Source organism: Microcaecilia unicolor, chromosome 2 (assembly GCF_901765095.1).
Source record: "Microcaecilia unicolor chromosome 2, aMicUni1.1, whole genome shotgun sequence".
NCBI lineage: Eukaryota > Metazoa > Chordata > Amphibia > Gymnophiona > Siphonopidae > Microcaecilia > Microcaecilia unicolor.
Window position 1 is genome coordinate 462,850,729 of NC_044032.1, and position 19,907 is coordinate 462,870,635.

At 47.3% G+C, this 19,907-nt stretch overlaps 1 protein-coding gene and 1 long non-coding RNA gene across 2 annotated transcripts in view; both read right to left on the reverse strand.

Annotated features, from left to right (window-relative positions):
• ATRN (attractin) overlaps positions 1-19,907 on the reverse strand; it is a 626,429-nt gene that overhangs the window by 38,069 nt on the left and 568,453 nt on the right.
• On the reverse strand, positions 5,497-11,794 carry LOC115461276. Its single transcript, XR_003940681.1, has 3 exons — positions 11,778-11,794; positions 9,877-9,879; positions 5,497-5,590 (listed from the first exon to the last, which is right to left on the reverse strand). It is a non-coding gene; the product is annotated as an uncharacterized LOC115461276 (long non-coding RNA).

The following is a 19,907-nucleotide window of genomic DNA, read 5'->3' on the forward strand; positions in this document are numbered from 1 at the left end:
CCTCAGGCAAAGAGGGGAAATGCTGGAAAGGCATGAATGGAGGGGGCAGGGGACAGAAGAGCATGGATGGCCACACACACACACACACTCTATCACACTGTGTCTCACATACACACTTGCACACACTCTCATTCTCACACACACACTCTCTCACAAACACACTCACACCCAGACTCACTCTCTCTCTCACACACTCACACTTTCACTCTGACTCTCAAACAGTCACTCTCACATACACTCTCCCAAACATACATACTCCGAAGAAAACCTTGCTAGCGCCCGTTTCATTTGTGTCAGAAACGGGCCTTTTTTACTAGTATTAAATATTTGGTATGTCATTTCCTGTCACTGTACAGGGTGAGGCCAAAAAAAAAATTAATCTCTTGTTTTTTGGTGTTTTTTCAGCAACCGCTTTGAATTTCAACGTGAAATTTTACAGCTTTATTTGTTGTTACGATCTGTGTTTATGTGCCGAGTGGAATGAGATTGTCTTTTAACACAGCGAAGTAACAGACCTTTTAGCGTGACTATCCAGCGATTTTCACATGTTCAAAAATGCTTGCACTGTAAAACTAAAAAAAGAGGGGGGACCCACTTACTGTTAATGTCACAGTAACAGACTTTTGTAAACAACTTGAATAATTTGTATTTGATTTGATAATTTACAGATAATTTCTTTAAAAGCATTTCAAATTGGAACAGCATGGGTAAGGTGTTGGTAGTGGACAAAATGAGAATCCAGAAACAGCGTGAACAAGGTTTTGAAGCAAAGGCAATAGTGGCTGCGTATCATCTCAAGAACAGGAAACTCAGCACTGTGAAGAAAATTTGTCAGCGTGACTGCAAAATTCTGACACATTGTTAATTGTATCATTTGAATGATGTTATTTTACTGTACTTTAGAAAGAACATTTTCTGTTAGCAAAAATCCCTAGGTAGTAACGTTAAAATGTAACATCAATATAGTTAAGATAAACAAATGTTGTTTAATAGTAATATGCAAATATGACTAAATAAGTAGGCAAAATTTCTCGATCAAATTCAAAGCAGTTGCTAAGAGAACTGCAAAAACTGTAGGGTGTTTTTTTTTTTTTTTTTGCTTCACTCTGTATATGTCTTTTGAGCTCAGGAGGAGCAGAGTACAGCATGCATTTCAAGCATCTGTCAGCTTGTAATTATAATTTAAAACATTCCATTTGAACTCCACAGCTCAGGAGCATAGAACAATTTGTTTTTAAATTAATTACAGCCATATAATACTTTTGTATATTTAAACTGGAAAACTATTAGAGCAATATAAAAACAAATTGACATTTCCTGTGGACAATTACAAAAACATTATTTCAATGAACAGTATTTAGGTTTAAAATGCTTAGTCAACAAAGGCAGAACTTCATATAATATAGATTTAATAGCTTATTATAGTCTCTGAAATAGTTTGATTTACTGAAAAAATTAAAAGTCAGTATTAGATGAAATAATGATTTATGACAAATGCACAACAAAAATAAAAACAGAAAGCAATAAACTGTACTCAGACCATATTTATGTTAATGATGGGAATATAGGAATCCTGGACAGGATAAACAGACAGATGCAGATGCAGAAATGTTATCAGAAATTAGGGAGGCTAAGAAATTGAGGAACGTAATAATAATGGGTGATTTCAATTACCCCGATATGACTAGGCAAATATAAAATCAGGCCATGCAAGGAAAGTAAAATTCCTTGATGAAATAAAGGACTGCTTTATGGAGCAGCTGGTTAAGGAACCAACAAGAGGGGAAACAATTATAGACCTAGTCCTTAGTGAAGTGAATGATCTAGTGCAGGAGGTAACAGGTGCTAGGGCCATGTGACAACAGTGATCAAAACATGATCAGATTTGATATAATCTCTGAAATCCACACAGGAAATCCAATATGTTAGCATCTACCTGTTTGCATTGAGCTTGGGCCTCCTTGTTTTTCCCAACCTGGTCGCCTGCATCTGTCTTGAGGGACTCAGTTTGTTGCAGGTTCTTCCTGCACACCAAGGGCTCACCACCCCCCCCCCCCCAAGTCATAACAATTCTATATGTATTAAAAAAGGAGGAAAGAAGGTCAAACAACAGCTGGCATGGTTAAAAAGTGAGGCGAAGGAAGCTATTAGAGCTAAAAGAAAATCCTTCAGAAACTGGAAGAAGGATCTGACCGAAAATAATAGGAAACTTCATAACGAATGGCAAGTCAAATGCAAAGCAACTCTGAAAATAAGATTGCACCAGAAGCAAAAAAACACATAGTAAAAACTTTTGTGGGTATATTAGAAGCAAGAAGCTGGTAAAAGAACCAGTTGGACCGCTAGATGACTGAGGGGTAAAAAGGGCACTCAGGGAAGACAAGGCCATAGCAGACAGATTAAACAAATTCCTCGCTTCTGTTTTCACTGAGGAAGATATGGGAAAGACACCAGTTCCAGAAATGGTATTCAATGCAGATGAATCAGAGAAACTGATGCAAATCTCTGTAAACACTGAAGATGTAATGGGTCAAATTGACAAACTGAAGAGTAGAAAATCGCCCGGACCAGATGGTACTGATAGAACTAAAAAATGAACTTGCAGAGCTATTGTTAGTACTATGTAATTTTATCTTTAAAATCAAGCATGGTACCGGAAGATTGGAGGGTGGCCAATGTAACACCAAGTTTTTAAAAAAGAGTTCCAGGAGGTCACGTGATGCTTTGAGTGGAGCAGACATAATGCTGTTGTGCTCCGGAGCCCTCCTATATCTAAATATAGAGACCTTGCTTACCAAAACGGGAGGACTGGAGCGCTTGAACAGCAAGTGTCCAGTGTAGAAGATGGAGCTGCATCTCTGGTGGCTCAGGTAACACGCCTGCAAGGACTGTGGGGCCAAGCTCTTAAAGTGGATGACCTTGAAAACCACAACGTGCAACAATGCACGCTATGTGGGTTTACCAGAAAGCATTCCTGAGGCTACCCTGCCTTGTTCTCTGGAAAACTGGCTTATCGTGAAATATTCTCAATTGACTGACATATAGAAGCTGCGGTTGGAGTACGAACACAGGATAGCCTGCAAGAGAGATGGTGCCACATGGTCCCGTGTAGTAGTGGCCCACATTTTAGACTTTTCTCATAAGGTGTAACTTTTGAACCTTTATGTGTGATAAAGGTCATTTGAAATATGAAGATGATGTTGTTCTGCTCTTCCAGGATTATTCTCCAGCTTTGCTGGAATGCAGATGTTGATTTTCCTTTTTATACAACACTCTCTATGACAGGCTTAACTCAACTTTTGACTGATGAGGGCAAACTGAAACCCTTTGGAGATCTCTGGATGGAATACAAATTGCTACCCAACTTTTTTTTGCCTATGCTCAATTAAAACATTATGTTTCTGGTTTGGGGTAGGTTAACTTCAGTGAAAATGTACAGGACACTATAAACTCAGCACTCACTTTGGAATCTTAGAATTTGGTGCCCTTACGCTATCACAAAGACACAACCGAACATCTGGATTACCACGAACTGGCCATGACTTGGTCTGCAGTACTGGCTGTGACAGTGACTCCTGCTCAGGTGAAGAACTGTGTGTTAGGAGTCAGCGTCTTTCTTCATCTGCTGTCTTCTGGGAATTACAATACATTTATTCTTCGGCTTTATATTTCACTTTCTCAAGCTTTCTGGGCCTCTTTTGATACCTCTGAAGCCTGTCCCAAATGTCATCATAACCTGGCGTACTTTTGAGTCACATGTTTTGGACTTGCTCTCAAGATTGCTAATTTCTGGTCACAAATTTTGAATTCCATATCCATTCAATGGGCTTGCCGGATATCCACAACACTACTGGTGCTGTTCAATGTTTCATTACCCATGCCAACTGGATTACAGCACTTTCTTAAACAGGCTATTCTAATTGGAAAAACAGTCATTTTGCTGTGATGGCACGAGTCCATGGCCCCAACTCTTGCGATATGGTGCACACACACTTGATTGCCTTGTTAACGATGGAATGCTTTGCCATAATGGTCATTTTCTCTGAAAAATGAATGTTTTTAATGTATCTGGGAGCATTTTTGGGCCACCTTACAGCCAGATGCATGCAGCAGAATTCTCAACCAGCTATAGTTCCCTTGGACTATACTTCTTTTGCTGTTAATTGGTAACTCAAGCAGTGGCAGTGCCTTGCCCTTCATCCTTCGACTCAGTCTCGGCTGGGGTTTCAAAATGGCCGCCGAGAGTTGAAGCGGCCTTGCGAGACTTCAACTCTTGGCGGCCATTTTGAATCCCCAGCCGAGACCGAGTTGAAGGATGAAGGGCAAGGCAGCGCTCTGGGCAGGAAAAAGGGGCGTGGTCTTTCCTGCCCCGAAGAGGTCACTGCTAGACCACCAGGGCAGATAAGGAAGGGGCGGGGAGACCCACGGCGCCGCTCACCCGCCCGTTTCTCCAGAAATCCAGACAAATGTGTGTGCGGGCAAAACCCGCCGGATGCCCCGGACATGCCCTCAAAAAGAGGGCATGTCTGGGGAAATCCGGACGAATGGTAGCCCTACCAATGTTTAACTTCCATTTAATTTCAATATATTCCATCTTTACAACACCAGGCTTCCCAGGGCCAGATTACAACAACAGTTAAGATGAACCCATCAGGAAACAGGATATCCTCACCGTAATTTGGCCATCTGTATTGTATAGAACAGTGTTGAAAAATTAGAACAAAATACAGAGTTTATAACTGCTTTTTCTACCAGCTACAATAATTTTTTAAAGCTGTTTAAGGGGGTCTTTTACTAAGGCGCGCTCACGTTTTTAGTGCGCACTAAACGTTAGAGGTGCCTATAGGAATACATTGGCGTCTCTAATGTTTAGTGCGTGCCTATTTTTTAGCGAGTGCTAAAAACATGAGCGCAACTTATTAAAAGACCCCCTTAGTGATTTTAAATTTTTATTTCATGATATAAATATCTAGATATGGGAAGCTTTCAATAAATTAAAAAGCAGTCAAATAAGTAGTAAAAAATATATTTTTCTCAACCTTTTAAAGTACTGTCTATACAACTCGAACAGCTTTAGACTTTTAACACGAATAGGCAGTCCGTTAGTTCTACTACTAATCTTTTGCTATTGTTTTGGGTGAACTAAAACGGTGGCAAGGTCCACCTACTGGCTTCAGCCCATATAATGGACTAGGCTCACTCCGTCACCTGTTTTCATCCAACCTCCTTGTTAGAGGGTGGTTTGAATTGACGCACTCCCCTGTAGCAGCTCTCTGATAGGCTCTAGGCAAGGGAGATGGGGGAGTGTGAAGTAGCTGGAAAAGGTCTAGGAAAAGTGTCAAGCGACTGTCCCACTCTCATTTGAGCAAGGCAGAGTAGGTAGTAGCAGTTAGGTAAAAAATCAGCAACGGGCAAGCTGGTGAAAGTCCCTTCAGAAGCTCAGCACAGCACACTACCGACCCCAGACAGCACTCACCCACGCAGCATAGTGCCGAGCAGCAGTAACAGCGATAGACAGCGGCCGCAGTCTCTGGACCGTCACTCGGCAAGCACCCTACATTGTTCGAATAGCGGACAACTTGGGACAAGGCTGGCAGTAGCACTGAAGCGCTGCACTGCGCCTGCCTGCGTGCAGGACGGAGGGCGGGACTCGGAGGGAGGATCATCATTACAAGTAACATCAGCTGACTGGGGTGGGCTGGCTAGCAGTGCACATGCACGGACGCTGCTGCACGTTGCGTGCGTGCATAGGACGACGATGGACGGGAGGAGTCTCGGAGAAACCCGGACAAAGCCAGCAAATTAAGAAATCCGACCGGACTCCCCACGGCGCCCTCAAAAAAGAGGACATTTCTGGGGAAATCCGGACGAATGGTAACCCTAACCAGGTCATTACATGCACGCATGTTTGAACAACACTCCTGTATCACACAACAACTGATTGGAGCCCTGCTGGTACAACACTGCATTTCTCATACACATACTTTTAATGACAACTCACAAAAAAAACTCCAAACCGCCCAAAATACAGCAGCCAGATTGATATATGGTAAAACAAGATTCAAAAGTGCTAAACCCCTACGAGAAAAGGTGCACTGGCTCTCAATCAAAGAACGGATCATTTTCAAAATCTGCATGCACTTTTGGTACACAAAATTATCTACGGCGTAGTCCCAGGATACATGACAGACCTAATAGATCTACCAACCAAAAATAGAATCAGATCATCACAATCATACCTAAACCTACATTATCCAAACTGTAAAGAACTAAGATACAAAACAACTTACGCATCCAGCTTCTCCTACATAAGCGCACAACTATGGAACGGACTCCCAAATGATGTGAGAACAATCCATGACCACTTAAACTTCAGAAAATCACTCAAAACTCACCTCTTCAAAAAGGCCTATCCCACTGATCCAACATAAATCCCCGTACCCAGCAACTCAGCATAACTAATTATCGTACTGGACAATTAATAATCTTCACTTCTTTCGATCCCATGACGCCTGATCCATACCTACCTCATCTGACCACAACATAACTTTGTATCTGCTATCTACTGAATGGCAAACGCCTCTACGGTACTATGTAAGCCACACTGAGCCTGCAAATAGGTGAGAAAATGTGGGGCACAAATGTAACAAACAAACAATGATCTACGATATATGACCACTGATCATCTCATTCTCTCCCAATGGGGAGGTGACATTGACAGGATATTACTGCAGAAAGAACTGTTTTGGACTTATCAACTTAACACTGGAACCCAAGGGTCTTAACACTCACATGCATTGGGGGTGCTATATGTGAGCAGGTTTGATTCTGTTGACAAATATTCAGCTGGCCCCAGGTTCCAGTTGTTTCACTTGGTATTTCCGGTTTACCAGCTTTATAAAGAAAGACGCCGCCGCCATTTTGTCAAGCATACAGTGGTGTGCATGTCGCGGTGAACTGCACTAAGTAAATGCTGGGTTTCTGAAGGTTTTTAAGTTCACTTGGTTTGTGCGGTATCTATCACTCTCTCTAATAGGACAGCACCGGTGCAAAAGACAGGACCAGCCGTGACCCCTTGATAAAGCATTCTGCAAAACGGATACCTGTCGGGGTCCCGTGGACTGACAACAGACTCAGACAATTCAGATAAGTCTGACTGGTCTTTTGGGTGCTTCACCTTAGCTGTCATCACAAGATACACTGCATTGAAGAGAGTCTAAAATATTGCATAGAAGAGGAATTGTGCACACTAGGAGATTTTGTGGTGTGCACATTAAACTCTTTTTTGGATAAGATAGGTAATTAAAAAAAACAGAATTTGGTAGGAGGGGGTTCAGTCAATGATTACACGAGGACACCATGGGGCAAATACCCTAACATTGGGTGCACAAAATTGTATGGAAGCCTGGGTGATTATATGAGACTCGTTTTCTCACTGTATATTCCTCCCTATACAAGATGGTCCTGCTAGCCATCAGATTTCCTAGTTTTGCTGTCATCAGCATAATTTTAGTTTCTTCCTACAGCTGCATGTAAGCAGAGTGCAAACTCAGGAGGAACCAATGGCAGATACACACGGATATAATCTTGATGTTGATGACAGACTGAGGACCCTGCAAAGTCCAAGATGTTCCACCGGAAATATGTGTTCAGAGAAGGACACCAGGTGTTTCATACTAGTTTGTACATGTTTTTTGCACGCTGTGATCACGTGTTACTGATAAGGCATTAGCCAATGGCCACAAAGTGTGCATGTGAACACAAGCAGGAGAGGATGATAGAATAGAGGAAATTGCCATTTCTGTATATTACTATATTGTGTAATGGAAGGAAACAGGAAAGTCCATATATGATCATAAGTTAGTTTAGGAGAAATTAAACTTAAAACAGTATATATATGATGACAACTAAGAAAGTTGTGCTGAGCAGTTTTTGTTATTCAGTCTTTGCACCTGGCTTTTCTGTGTAACAACCTGCTTCAGAGAGAACAAGTATTTTGTATTGGCTTGGTGAGATACCAATAAAGATTTTTACTGGTTGCGCCTATACCCAAGTCTGATTGTCTCTCTTATTCCACCCTCTAGGGCTGAAGTGTTCTCTCCTCCTAGGGGGCAAAGGACTGAGGGGGACTTTACATTTTGGCGCCCTTGGACAGGGACTTTATTGCCCCAATACACAAACCCTGGGCTATTCCTGCAGCTGGTCTGTGGAGACTTATCGATAGTTCAGAGAGGGATCCTCCGGAGCAGACCACTTGAGAAGTGGTATTGAGTCCAGCTTAATAAGCTGAGAGGTGCCGACGCCAAAGGTACACTTGAAAGTGTGCGTGTAAATAAGTTTGAAGCTGGCTGCTGTAAGTATTGCTATGTTTTTTTTATTTAGATTTTGATGGGGGAAGTTAATTTGACTTTACATTTCCCTCAGATCAAATTTAATTGTGTTGTGATACATGCTTGTGAACTTCTGACTATGCTCATGGATAAGCAGTGGCTTTACTCAAGTCTACCTGGTTAACAATTTAAGGACGTTTGCCTCCAAAATTTGTCCAAACCTGCTTTTATCACATCTTCTGGCAATGAATTCCGGAGTTTGATGTTCAGTGAACTACTTTCTCTAATATTATTTTAAAAGCGCTTTGTGTTTTTCAAAAGGTAAATAATTGCATTATTTACCTATTCCACTGAACTCATGATTTTATAGATCTCTATATCTTCCGTCAAACACGTCTCCAAACTTAAGAGCCTTAACCTGTTTAGTCTTTCCTCATAGGGGAGTATTTCCATCTTATTTTGAATCATTTTGGTTGCCCTTCTCTGTTCCTTTCCTAGTTCTGCTATATTGTTCTTGACAATATGCAACCAGAATTGCACACAATCCTTAAGGTGCAATTGCACCATGACACAACAGAGGGGAAGAGAATGGGACTTGATATACATCCTTTCTGTAGTTTTTGCAACTACATTCAAAGCGGTTTACATAGTATATACAGGTACTTATTTGTACCCGGGGTAAATGGAGGGTTAAGTGACTTGCAAGAATGATATTCCATTTTCCATTCCATTTCTGGTAATTCCTAATATCATTTTCTTTTGGCCTACAGCCAATGCATGATGGCACCTAGATCCTTTTCCTGGATGGTGACTCCTAACATGATCCCCAGCTTTGAAATTGCTGGGGATCTTCAGGGCTGGTTTGTTTGGTGCAGTGGCGTAGCCAGAAGGCAATTTTTGGGTGGGCCAACAGGTTGGATGGGTGGGCACTAGAGTTGCCAACTTTTCTGAAAAAGAAAAAAACAGCAAACCTGATGCACCCATGCTCTGTCCCTACCCCACTCCCCATAACTTCAATGAGGGTTGCAGTGCAGGCTTCAGTGGCTGCAGGCCAATTGAGAGCTAAGGGAAGTACAATAGACTGCACTATTCAGCCCCACTGAGCCATGGTTCTCCAACACATATATGGTATTGAAGCCAAACACATTCTGCATCCAGAGAACCTCCTGGCCGTCCACCAACAATGGATACAGAGCACAACAAGGACAATTCTCCATAAAACTCATCATATAAAGAAATTTTGTTTTTTAGTGTAATCTCAATTACAGACATATTATAAATCAACTTTAAAAAAATCTATAAAACAAAAGTCACTCAGAACCTAGAGCAAATCTACCATGCCAACACTAACTTCCAAAAACAAAGATCCTACCTATGAAAAAGAAGTGCCTTAAATATTATAGTAGGGCCCTAAAATACAAATACATTTATCAGGAAAGCTGAACAAGCCAAATTACTACAGAATGCTACATGGAAACTTCATGCTAACAGAATACCTCAGTCACACACACAAGACAAAAATGCCAAATACAGAATAAGTGACCACAAACTCTAGAAATATAAATTAAACGGAAACCCCAAGAAACTAGACCTTGCATGTAGTACAACACCAGAGAAACAAGAAAGAAAGGCACTTGCTCCTGTGCAAAATATAAAGATGGCACATGCCAGGGATGGTGTTAGGGGAAGCAACTACGGCAATTGTGCTTGGTTCCTTGGCCAGAGAAAGCCTGCATGCTGGAAGCTGAAGGAGCAGCCTGGTAATGGACTTTGGGGTCCTTTCCTAGATTTCTGTCCTGGACCCCAGCCATGTTTACCATCAACTTTGGCAAGATGTACATTGCAAATCCAACATATTATATTCACAACATTGAAAATAAAATATTTTTTATACCTTTTTGTTGTCTGGTCATTTTTTCTCAAATCATATTGGTCCCAGTCTCTGGTTTCTGCTTCCCTCTGTCTTCTCTTAACTCACTTGCCAGGGTCTCCTATTTGACATTTCTTCTTGTCCATCATCCATCTCCCATCTCTGTTTTCCTATATTTCCTTGTTCAGTTTCTCCCCTGTGTTCATATCCCCTCATCCATCATCATTCCTCTGTGCACCTATGCACCCCATGCCCAGCATATCCCTTCTGCATTCCTATTCTCTCCCTTGTCTGGTATGTCTCCCCCCCCCCCCCCCCCCCCCCGTGTCCATATACCCCCCCTCTCCAGTGTCCAGCATTTTATCTCTATTCTATACCCCCCCCCCTTGGTCAGGCATTACCCCTCTGTGCCCATGTGCCATCCCCATACAGCATCTCACATTTGTGTCCCTGTCCCCATGCTCCCACCTAATGCCCATCATCTCCCTTCTGTATCTGTATACTTCCCTAGGTCCCCTTTCTCCCTCCTCCACACCAATGTGTCCCTCTCCTCTCTGATCCCACCCCCAACCAGCTTCTCTTCCTCTCTTTCCTTCCCCTTATGCATCTGGCTCTTTCTCCCTGCATCTCTCTCCCTTCCCTCTGCATATCATCATCTGCATATCCAGCACCTCTCCTTCAGCCCCCCCCCCCCACACGTCCAGCATCTCTCCCTTTCATCCAGCCCCCCTACATGTTCAGCACCTCTTTCCCTTTCATCCAACTCCCATACATGTCCAGCACCTCTCCCCTTCACTTCAACCCTCTGCATATCCAGCACTTCTCCCCTTTCCCTCCACCCCCTGCATATCCAGCACCTCTCCCCTTCCTTCCACCCCCCCCCCTATATATTCAAAACCTCTCCCTTCCCTCCAACCTCCCCTCTGCAAATCCAAAACCTCTCCCCTTCCTTCCAACCTCCCCTCTGCAAATCCCAAAACCTCTTCCCTTCCCTCCAACCTCCCCTCTGCAAATCCCAAAACCTCTCCCCTTCCTTCCAACCTCCCCTCTGCAAATCCCAAAACTTCTCTTCCTTCCTTCCAAACTCCCCTCTGCAAATTCCAAAACCTATCCCCTTCCCTCCAACCTCCCCTCTGCAAATCCCAAAACCTCTCCCCTTCCCTCCAACCTCCCCTCTGCAAATTCCAAAACCTCTCCCCTTCCTTCCAACCTCCCCTCTGCAAATCCCAAAACTTCTCTCCCTTCCTTCCAATCTCCCCTCTGCAAATCCCAAAACCTCTCTCCTTCCTTCCAACCTCCCCTCTGCAAATCCCAAAACTTCTCTCCCTTCCTTCCAACCTCCCCTCTGCAAATCCCAAACCTCTTCCCTTCCCTCCAACCTTCCTTCTGCAAATTCCAAAACCTCTCCCCTTCCTTCCAACCTCCCTTCTGCAAATCCCAAAACCTCTCTCCCTGCCCTCCAACCACCCCTCTGCAAATCCCAAAATCTCTCTCTCTTCCCTCCAACCCTCTGTCCCTTGCAAGTCCAGCACCCTTCTGTTCCCTCCCCTCCCTGCCTCCCCTTACTGGGCCAGCACGCAGCATCCCACTGACTTCCTCACCCTCTCCCACCCCTGCCGCAGCGCTTCATTTAATGTTGTTGTCGGCGCTGCTGTTACAGTTTCCCACCTCCGTGGTGGCGCTTTACACTTTACCTGACGGCAACGCTACAGATGCAGCGCTGACGTCAGACGTCCTGCTCCGGGGCCTTCCGCGTCCCGCCTCCGTAACAGGAAGTTACATCAGCGTGGAAGGCCCGGAGCAGGACGTCGGACGTCAGCGCTGCATCTGTAGCGTTGCCGTCAGGTAAAGTGTAAAGCACCGCCGCGGGGGTGGGAAACTAACAGCAGCGCCGACAACATTAAATGAAGCGCTGCGGCAGGGGTGGGAGACGGTCACGGCAAGGATCTGCTTCTGGGCGGGCCTGAGGCTACGCCCCTGGTTTGGTGGCTAAGGCTGCCTGTGTTTTAAAACGTTTCTTTCTCTTTAAAGCTTTTTCTTATAACTGCCTCTATATCTCAACTAAATCAAACATAAAAAACAAACAAAGAAAAAAAATGCTATTCTTTCACTGCTGAGGGTATTTCCTCTCTAAGCCCTCTCTTTTATGTACTCTATACTTGCTAGTTTTCATTTGGGGGCTGGTAGTTTCTTTTAAAACTGTGTTCAATTCTGTGCTGGTAAATTGTTTTTCTTTGTGCTGTAGTTGTTTTGAAGGAGCTGTGTTTTCTACCCAGTGAAGTAATCCCATTAACTTGCAGTAGCAGATAGGGTCTGACAGGCAGTGTAGCATCTAATTTAGTCTTCACCCCCCTCCCCCCAAGGACAGCACTACATTTATAGCAAGTAGTGTAATTAGGGTAATAAGCCAGGAGTGCTCTTATAGAACTATATACATTCATTACTATTCAAGTAGTTGTCACTACAAAGATCATACAATATATAAACTAAAATCACTTTATATCAGACTGAAATTCTTAAAACTGTAGCAACTCTTACAAAATTGAGAAACTTGAAAACACTAAGATGGAGTCAGCAGTAGAGCAGCGAGAGGGGTGCTACCCAGTCTTTTGCGTTGAGTGCCATATGTATGATTATCTCCCAGTTGGTGAGATGTCATATGTCTGTGCCCGATGCAAAGAGCTCCTAGACCTCAGAGAGCATGTTCGTTCTCTCGAGGCTAGAGTAGCAGATTTGGTAGATATGAGGGAGATAGAGAAATATATAGAGGAGACCTACAGGGATGTTGTAGAGAGGTCCCACCTCCAGTCAGGTAGCCTCTGTGCTACCTTGGAGGAGGGAGGTCTCCTAGAAGGTGAAGTAGGAAGTACTCTTGTAGCCAGGACCTACCCACCAGAAGATGTACTATCCTCTCACGCCGAGAATATATCTTCAATGGCTGACCGGGAGGAAAAGGTTAGAACAGCTATCATACTTGGCGATTCAATCATTAGGAATGTAGATAGCTGGGTGGCTGGTGGACGGGAGGATCACCTGATGACTTGCCTACCTGGTGCTAAGGTGGCGGACCTCACACGGCACCTAGACAGGATTTTAGATAGTGCTGGGGAGGAGCTGGCTGTCTTGGTACATGTGGGTACCAATGACGTAGGAAAATGTGGGAAAGAGGTTCTGGAAGACAAATTTAGGCTTTTAGGAAGAAAGCTCATATCCAGATCCTCTAGGGTGGCATTTTTTGAAATACTATCCGTTCCAAGTGCAGGCCCCAAGAGGCAGGCAGAGCTCCGGAGTCTAAATGCGTGGATGAGACGATGGTGCAGGGAGGAGGGTTTTAGATTTGTTAGGAACTGGGCAACATTCTGGGGAAGATGGAGCCTATTCCGAAACGATGGACTCCATCTTGACCAGGCTGGGACCAGGCTGCTGGTGTCGGCATTCAAAAAAAGAGAGCCGCTTTTAAACTAGATATGGGGGAAAGGCCGACAGTCGCACAACAGCGCATGGTTCGGGTTAAGGTATCTTGCAAGGGTACCTCACAAACAGGGAAGATAGGGTTTCTGGACAGTGAGGTTACACAAGAGACAGTGGTAGGCCAGGTGCCCTTAAATACTACTAAAGATCAGACAAAAGATGGCAAATCAATAGTGTCAAGCTCTAAGCATCATGCAATTAGGAACAACAAACATACTCAAATGTCTAAATACAAATGCTAGGAGTCTAAGAAATAAGATGGGAGAGTTGGAATATATTGCACTAAATGAAAAATTGGACATAACAGGCATTACTGAGACCTGGTGGAAGGAGGATAACCAGTCAAACACTATCATACCGGGGTACAAAGTATATCGAAGTGATAGGCTGGACCGGACTGGTGGAGGGGTAGCACTGTATATTAACGAGAGCCTTGACTCAGATAGATTACAAATTCAGCAGGACACAAATCACACCTTTGAATCATTGTGGGTTGAAATTCCATGTATAAAAGGGAAAAGGACGGTGATAGGAGTGTACTACCGTCCGCCTCGCCAGGATGAGCAGGTAGACGCAGAAATAATAAAAGAAATCAGAGACGCAAACAAAATGGGCAATGCGATAATAATGGGTGACTTCAATTACCCAAATATAGACTGGGTAAATGTAACATTGGGACACGCTAGAGAGATACAATTCCTTGATGAAATCAAGGACAGCTTTATGAAGCAGCTGGTGCAGGAGCCGACAAGAGAAGGAAAAACTCTAGACTTGGTCCTTAGTGGAGCACATGATCTAGTGAGAGACGTTATGGTACTGGGGCCGCTTGATAACAGTAATCCAAGATGGCGGACAGGGAAGGAGCTCAGTAACGAGCTCCTGAAGCCCTGAGGAAAGTGGGCCCACCTAGACCGTCTGGGCAGTCCTCTGACCGGGCCGAGACCAACCGGATTCGGTTGGGAGCCGACCAGTGGAACGCTGGTCCGCGACGGCCTCACGGAACTCCAACAAAGAAGATTAACCCGACCTCGGCCTAACGGGAGACCGCCACGAGGTGCGCTCCCGCGATCCAATTCCGGTGGCCCGAGGTGGTCGCTGGCGGAGGCTGGTGCCGGTCGCGAGCCCTCCCTGCAGTGTGACCGAGTTGCTGCCCGCCTTCCCAACTTCCATCAGCGGCTCACTCCTATTTGGAGGGATCAGAGCGGAGAGCGCGGTGGGTCTGTTGGAGCCTGGGGGTCGACAGCGTATTCTCTCCAGCCTCGGGGTTTGTAGCAGCGCGGCCACGACGTGCTGTGACAGCGGACGCGCGGGCAGGGCTTCCCGCCGACCCTTCTCGCTTGCCCTCTCTCCCACGCTTGCTGTTCCGGCGCGGGTGGGCGACCCGGGGCCGATCCTGGTTATCTGCCGCCGCGTGGCTGCGGCCATCCCCATCGCCGTCGCCCATCCGGCGGCCCGCGCTAGTCGTGCCCCAGGGTCCTGTGCGCTGCAGCCGTGCTCCCTGCCGGAACGGCCTAGACGCGGACTGCAGATCACAGGACTGGGATCCATCCTGCGGTGGTATCGGCATGTGACTTGCGCGGCCGGCCGACTGGAGCGGGACAGGAGCTGCGAGGAGGCATAGTCCAGCAGCCCCAACGTGTTCCGGCCTGCCCATCCGGCGACCTATGTGACCGGGCCACAGCGACAGAGGCCGAGAGAGGGGAGGCAGAGTTCCACTGGCACTGGCCTATTCCAGTCTGCCAACCCGGCCTGTCCAGTCCATCTCTTCCAGCCACCCAATCCAGTTCTCCCTGTTGTTCCAGTCCACCTGATCCAGCTTCTTCCTGCGTCCTCCAGTCCGCATGATCCGGCTTCCTCCTGCTTGCTCCAGTCCGCATGATCCGGTTTCCTCCAGCCTGCTCCAGTCCTCTTGATCCAGCCCGCCTGATCCAGCTTCTTCCTGCCTGCCCCAGTCCGCATGTTCCGGCTTCTTCCTGCCTGCTCCAGTTCGCCTGACCCAGCTTCTTCCTGCCTACTCCAATCCGCCTGATCCAGCTTCTTCCTGCGTGCTCCAGTCCACCTGACCTAGCTTCTTCCTGCTTGCTCCAGTCCGCCGACCCAGCTTCTTCCTGCTTGCTCCAGTCTGCCTGATCCGGCTTCTTCCTGCCTGCTCCAGTTCGCCTGACCCAGCTTCTTCCTGCCTGCTCCAATCCGCCTGATCCAGCTTCTTCCTGCGTGTTCCAGTTCGCCTGACCCAGCTTCTTCCTGCTTGCTCCAGTCCGCCTGACCCAGCTTCTTCCTGCCTGTTCCAGTCTGCCTGATCCAACTTGTCCCAGTCCACCCGATCCGGCTCTCCCTGCTTGCTCCAGTTCGCCTGATCCAGCCAACTTGTTCCAGTCCGCCGATCCAGCCTCTTCCTGCTTGCTCCAGTCCGCCTGATCCAGCTTCTCCCAGCCCGCCTGTTCCAGCTTCTCCCTGCTTGCTCCAGTCATCCTGCTCCACCTTGTTCCAGTCCGCCTGATCCAGCCTCCCTGCTTGCTCCTGACCTCCTGCTCCGGCCAGCTTGCTCCAGACTGCCTAACTCAGCCTGCTCCCGACTGCCTGACCCAGCCTGTTCCACCTTCTCCCTGATTGCTCCAGTCATCCTGCTCCACCTTGTTCCAGTCCGCCTGATCCAGCCTACCTGCTTGCTCCTGACCTCCTGCTCCAGCCAGCTTGCTCCAGACTGCCTGACTCAGCCTGCTCCCGACTGCCTGACCCAGTCTGCTCCAGACTGCCTAATTCAGCCTGTTCCAGCCCATCTGCATCAGCCTATTCCAGATTGTCTAGCCTGTTCCAGTCTGTCTGTTTCAGCTTGTGTAGTCCGCCAGCTCCTGCTTCAAACCATTCCAGCTTGTTCCAGCACTACTGCCGTGCCCTCCACCCCGCCTGTTACCCAATCCACCCGTAACCTGTCCGCACTCACCTGCTCCTTCCTGCCGGATACCCAATCCACCTGCTCCTGCCACTCAACCTGCCTACTAGCCACTCCCCTGACAGAATACCACCTCCCAGCCCATCTCCCCACCAGCTCATCACTCCCTTCCCCGACTGATCACCCTCACCACCTGCCTGTCTCCCAGCCCACCGACCTGCCCTGTGAACACCTCAGTCACTACCCATGGCCCCCATCCACATCCTATTCCTTGCCCTGTCCCTCCCCAATCTTTTCCACCTCCAACCGCCATCTACCACACGATCTCACTACCCATCCCTGTCCTCTTCCGTCCTCCTCGCTACTCCAATACCCTACCTACCCCTGTCCCCCACCACCTCACCATCCCTACTGTCTTCCTCCTCCTTCCTAGCTCTCAACCTTCAACACCTCCTTCCTGCCATGAACCCTTCCCCTTTCTTCCTAAGCGCATCCCGTCTTCGTCGCCTTCGTCGACCTTCCTCTCCCACCCTTCTCTGCACTGTCTTGCTCCTTCTCCTGCTATCCGCGGGAGACATCAATCCCAACCCAGGTCCCCCTCACTTGTCCTCGCCCTCACCTCATCTAAGCAACCGTTCCCGCGATAGCTCCAATCTCATCTCTATCCCCCTCCTCCCCCCCTTGTCCCTCCCCTTCTCGTGCGCCCTGTGGAATGCCCACTCCATCTGCAACAAACTTCCCTTTACCCACGATCTCTTCATCTCCCATTCCCTTCAACTGCTTGCCCTAACTGAAACCTGGCTCACCCCCGACAATTCTGCCTCAATCGCAGCCCTATGCCACGGTGGATATCTTTTCTCCCATTCGCCCCGCCCAGCTGGCCGCGGTGGCGGCGTCGGGCTACTACTTTCGCCCTCCTGCAGTTTTCAACATCTCCCCCTACCTCAGTCTCACTGCTTCTCATCCTTTGAAGTTCACTCCATCCGTCTATTCCACCCACTGCCACTCAGAGTTGCAGTCATTTACCGCCCCCCCCCCCGATAAATCCCTCCATTCCTTCCTCACCGACTTCGATGCCTGGCTCACCGTTTTTCTCGAGCCCTCATCCCCATCCCTCATTCTTGGTGACTTCAATATTCACACTGATAACCCATCCGACTCATATGTTTCTCAGTTCCTCACTCTTACCTCCTCCTTCAACCTCCAACTGAGCCCCACCACCCCTACTCATAAATCTGGCCACTGTCTTGATCTCGTCCTCTCTTCCACCTGCTCTCCCTCCAATTTCTGCGTTTCAACTCTTCCTCTCTCTGACCATCACCTAATCACATTCACACTTCAGCACCCTCCCCCTCAATCTCGCCCCACACTAACTACTACGTCCAGAAATCTCCAGGCCGTTGAACCCCCCACCTTATCCTCTTGTATCTCTGACCTCCTCCCTTCCATCTTGTCCTCCAAATCTGTTGACAAAGCTGTCTCCATTTACAATGCCACTCTCTCCTCTGCTCTTGACACCCTTGCGCCGCCCATCTCCCGTCCCACAAGGCGTACCAATCCCCAGCCCTGGCTGACACCTTGCACCCGATACCTTCGCTCCTGCGCCCGTTCGGCTGAACGCCACTGGAGGAAATCTCGCGCCCATAATGACTTCATTCATTTCAAATTCACGCTATCCTCCTTCCAATCCTCCCTATTCCTCGCTAAACAGGACTATTACACCCAATTGACTAATTCCCTCAGCTCTAAACCTCGTCGTCTCTTTGTCACCCTCAACTCCCTCCTCAAAGTGCCCTCCGCTCCCACTCCCCCCTCACTCTCTCCGCAATCTCTGGCCGACTACTTCCGTGACAAGGTCCAGAAGATCAACCTTGAATTCCCACTAAACCTTCTCCTCTTCCTATAACCCACTCTCTCAACCAACCTACCCAGGCCTTCTTCTCCTCTTTTCCTGCTATCACCGAAGAGGAAACCGCCCATCTCCTCTCCTCCTCGAAATCCACCACCTGTTCCTCAGACCCCATCCCCACCAACTTACTTAACACCGTCACTCCTACTATCACCCCCACCATCTGTCATATCCTCAACCTCTCTCTCTCCACTGCAACTGTCCCAGACACCTTCAAGCATGCCGTGGTTACACCACTCCTCAAAAAACCATCACTTGACCCTACCTGTCCCTCCAACTACCGCCCCATTTCCCTCCTACCCTTCCTCTCCAAGATACTTGAACGCGCCATTCACAGCCGTTGCATTGATTTCCTCTCCTCTCATGCCATCCTCGATCCGCTTCAATCCGGCTTTCGCCCCCTACACTCGATAGAAACAGCACTATCTAAAGTCTGCAATGACCTGTTCCTCGCCAAATCTAAAGGTCACTATTCAATCCTCATCCTCCTCGACCTATCCGCCGCTTTTGACACTGTCAATCACAACCTACTTCTCGACACACTGTCCTCCTTTGGGTTCCAGGGCTCTGTCCTCTCCTGATTCTCCTCTTATCTCTCCCATCGTACCTTCAGAGTGCACTCTCATGGCTCATCCTCCTCCCCTATCCCGCTCTCTGTTGGAGTTCCCAGGGTTCTGTCCTTGGGCCCCTTCTTTTTTCAATCTACACCTCTTCCTTAGGCTCCCTAATCTCTTCTCATGGTTTCCACTATCATCTTTATGCTGACGACACCCAGCTTTATCTCTCCACACCAGAAATCACTGTGGAAACCCAGGCCAAAGTACTGGCCTGCCTATCCGACATTGCTGCCTGGATGTCCAACCGTCACCTGAAACTAAACATGGCCAAGACGGAACTTATTGTGTTCCCACCCAAACCCACTTCTCCTCTCCCTTCACTCTCTATCTCAATTGATAACACCCTCATCGTCCCTGTCTCATCTGCCCGCAACCTTGGTGTCATCTTCGACTCCTCCTTCTCCTTCTCTGCGCATATCCAGCAGATAGCCAAGACCTGTCGCTTCTTCCTCTATAACATTAGCAAAATTCGCCCCCTCCTCTCCGAGCACACCACTCGAACTCTCATCACCTCTCGCCTTGACTACTGCAACCTACTCCTCACCGGCCTCCCACTTAGCCATCTATCCCCCCTTCAGTCCATCCAGAACTCGGCCGCACGTCTTATCTTCCGCCTCAACCGATATACTCATATCACCCCTCTCCTCAAGTCACTTCACTGGCTTCCAATCAGTTACCGCATACAGTTCAAGCTTCTCCTACTCACCTACAAATGCACTCGATCTGCAGCCCCTCCTTATCTCTCTACTCTCATCTCCCCTTATGTCCCCACCCGTAACCTCCGCTCTCTTGACAAATCCCTCCTTTCAGTACCCTT